The sequence below is a fragment of the Nanorana parkeri genome, unplaced genomic scaffold (genome assembly GCF_000935625.1).
Source record: "Nanorana parkeri isolate BGI_ZX_2015 unplaced genomic scaffold, ASM93562v1 scaffold3454, whole genome shotgun sequence".
Lineage (NCBI taxonomy): Eukaryota > Metazoa > Chordata > Amphibia > Anura > Dicroglossidae > Nanorana > Nanorana parkeri.
In genome coordinates, this window is record NW_017309722.1 from 45921 (window position 1) to 49543 (window position 3623).

Consider the following 3623-nt stretch of genomic DNA (forward strand, 5'->3'; position numbering starts at 1 on the left):
CGTGATCTGTAGTTATGGCCCTGGAATGAGTATAAACTTTTTTTTTTTTACTGCTGAGGCATGGAAGGTTTTGGTAGAACTTTCCAGGCCCTTGTCTCACTAAGGTTGAGAACGAATGCTTTATAACATAGAAACTGCAAATAACTTGCTATCTGATACATGCCTATGATTTATAAGCCACAAGTATAAGTCATAGGAAGTGGTCCTCAGCCAATGAGAGGGTGAGATTAGGTGGGGACGCTGATCACTTAGGGCCCTGTGATGTAACTTCCTGTCCACCCCTGCAATGTCTTCTCCTACCCAAAGCTTCCTTGCTTGTAAGTCTAAGCTATCTTTCTGCTTGGAGATACATGCAGAGACCTTATTTATATTCCGAAAATATGTGGAAGTGATATTGTGTTATAGGTGAATGTAGCCAGGGATGGAAAGCACACACTTACCATGGGGAATAGTGACTTGAAAGGGCCTGGCAGGGTTCTTTAGATTCCATAGAGTAAGGCTGCCATCCGAGTGACTGCACATGAACTGACGGCCTTCATGGTGCCAGCCTATGGAATGAATTGCCTGGAAGAAGAAAGTCAGCCCCCAACCGGTATTAACAACCTGAGATATCATTGCTTCATCATATATATTAATACAAACATTATATGATAATTTATAATTGTATATATATTATTAGGGATGCACCGATACCGAGTATTTGGGTGAGTGCTCGTACTCGCCCAAATGCTCCGATACCTTTCCCCGATACTGGATCTTCCGGTATCGGGAAAGAGGGAGATTTCCTCTGACCGGCAGTGCCGCGAGGGAACATGGAGCCGGGAAAGCTGGCTCCATGCTGTTTGGCAGGCTCGATGCTGATTGGCCGGGAATCCAGCCAATTAGCAACGAAGCGAGCAAAAACATCTGATAATATGGTGACACCTTGCAGACAAATCATTCCCATTACCGTACCAGTCCCTCGGCCTGCTGGGCAGACACCGCTCTCCAAGCTCTCCCGGATCAGCCCACGTCTCCTGTGTGCACAGCGCCAGCACCGCCATCTTGATTTCTGAATGAGAGCGCTGGGCAGTCTGCGCAAGCGCAGTAACAGGCTGAGGGCCGATCATGTGGGCGCTGTACACACAGGAGACGAGGGCAGATCTTGGAGAGCGGTGTTTGCCCAGCTGGCCGAGGCACTGGTACAGTAATGACTGCAGCTGAGGATCTATGTGAGGGGAATGAGGTGTCTGCAGGGTTGGGGGTCATGTCACCAGATTGTCAGATCTGTTTGGCCGGCCTCGATGCCGATTGGCTGGGAAGCCGGCTTGCCGGCCAATCAGCATTGAGCCGGCCAAACAAAATAGAGTCGGCTTCCCGGGCAATCAAGAAGCCGGACAGTGGGTAATGACACGCCGCCTGGCTCCCTGATTGCCGGCTCTATGCTACCGGAAGTACCAGTATCGGCACTCGGTATCGGTGCATCCCTAATATATACTGTACACTATACGGCCAAAGGTTTGTGGACACCTGACCACGCAGTAGGGTTGAGGTCGGGGTTCTGTGCAGGACACTCGAGTTCCTCCACACCAAGCTGGTCACACCGTGTCTGTATGGAGCTGGCTTTGTACACAGGGAACAGTCATGGTGGGACACAAAAGGGTCTTCACCAAAACTGGGACCACAAGGCTGGAAGAGCCCAATTGTCTCCAATGTCTTTGTATACACCTTAACTCAATCATTTGAAGGGGTGGTCACATACTTTTGCCCATATAGTGCATTCTGTCTGGCAGGTTGGTGACCAGGCCTTCTTATACTGCTAGTCCCACACGGCCTCACCTTTCCCCACTGGTGTTTAACACCAACAGGGCTATTCACAAAAGGCTTAGGCTTTTTCTTTTTTTCTCAAAATATCTCTACAGGTTGAACTCGATGGACATGTGTCTTTTTTCAACCTGACTAACTATGTGAAGAGTTTGGAGAACGCCGGAGAAGTGAGCAATCTAGGACAGGGGTCAGCAACCTTAAGCACTTAAAGAGCCATTCGGACCCGTTCCCCACAGAAAAGAAAACACCGGGAGCCACAAAACCCTTTTGACATCTATAATGAAGATTACACATCATATATCGTTGTTTACCTTTATGTTATGTATAGCATATATATATATATATAGGTATATGTGGGCTTAGTGACGTACTGAGACCCCGCAGAGCCCACCTGAGAATGACCCCGCAGAGCACAACATAGATCCTGCACAGCCCACCTGAGACTCTCTATGGTGGGCTCTGCAGGGCCTCAGACCGGCTGGTCGCCAGGGTCCCTTTCCCTGTACCTCCTCCCAACACCTCTTACCTGCTGCTGGGGCCCAGCCTCCTCCACCCCCTCCCCTGTCACCTCTGCCATGCCGCCCCTGGTACAGCTGATACTCATGTAAGAGGCCCACCAGACTGCCCAGACCCCCTCACATGGGTACCGGCCGTACCCCCCTGATGGCGGTGTTCTATCAAAGTTTGTGACTACGTTACAATGTGTGACCGGTGACGTGGTCTCACATTTCAATGTAATCCCGCCCAGTTTTTTCGGCGGTGAAATGTGTGACCGCCAATAGGTCAAGCATTTCAACGCTTTCTCAGCTGTTCCAGGGCAGATCGGCATAGCAAATCGTATGTGCAAGAGAACCGATCTGCCCTGGAACAGCTGTTCGGTTCTGAAATGTGCAGGTTGGTGTTTTAGTTGCATTTCAAGGACCGAACACCTGGACAGGGAGCCGCAGCAGAGGGATGAAAGAGCCACATGCGGCTCCGGAGCCGCAGGTTGCTGACCCCTGATCTAGGTCAACAAAGCTGAAGCGGAAAGTGATCTGAATTGTCCTAGATGGTTCACTCCTCCGGCCTTCTCCAAACCCTTCACCCTTCGGTGAATAACCCAGCAAACGTTTAAATACGGTACAAACCGGTCACCTTCCATGTTTTATCTCTGGTGTCTGACTCGAAAGGGGCCATTTGGATGGACAGCTTATAATGCAATAGATTGAATCATTGGCCCCGATGTAGCAAAGTATTAGGAATGTGACCGATGGTAAAGAAGTGTGCGGAGGGTTAAAAAGCAATGTGCGGATGTCAGACTCACCTCGTCATAGTAAAAGCGGATCTCGGCTCTTTTAGATTTCAAGTCCCAAAGTACAATTGTCCCACTTTCATATCCTATGAGTAACTAGAAAGAGAAAACGTCCTTCTTTATTCCAATAGGAAGTCCTATAGGCGGGTATGTATATGTGGATGTGACAAGTTAAACAGAGAGATGGGTTAGGGTACGTAGATGTGACCAGGTAACCAGACAGTGAAAGAGTCTATCACCGGCACATCATCGGCTCCTTTATCGGTCACAGAAGTTCAGCAACGTTCCGGAGCTCTTTATTTTAGCTCCTTTAAGAGGCAACAATGACAGTTTTAGCATAAACTAGTCTTCCTTGAGTAGCACAATCAGCCAATTAGATACAAATTCAACCCCATAGACTGTAAACAAAGGACTAACCAACATAAATACATTACCAAAATCATCCAATGCTGCAAGACATAGATGCCAACTACCCCAAAACCAACAGATTATGTAGATGTGACCAGGTAACCAGACAGACGGGTAA

At 48.6% G+C, this 3623-nt stretch overlaps 1 long non-coding RNA gene across 1 annotated transcript; it reads right to left on the reverse strand.

The window, feature by feature from the left end:
* Nucleotides 1-439: 439 nt before the first annotated feature.
* LOC108803160 lies at nucleotides 440-3195 on the reverse strand. Its single transcript, XR_001942265.1, has 2 exons — nucleotides 3110-3195; nucleotides 440-564 (listed from the first exon to the last, which is right to left on the reverse strand). It is a non-coding gene; the product is annotated as an uncharacterized LOC108803160 (long non-coding RNA).
* Nucleotides 3196-3623: the final 428 nt, after the last annotated feature.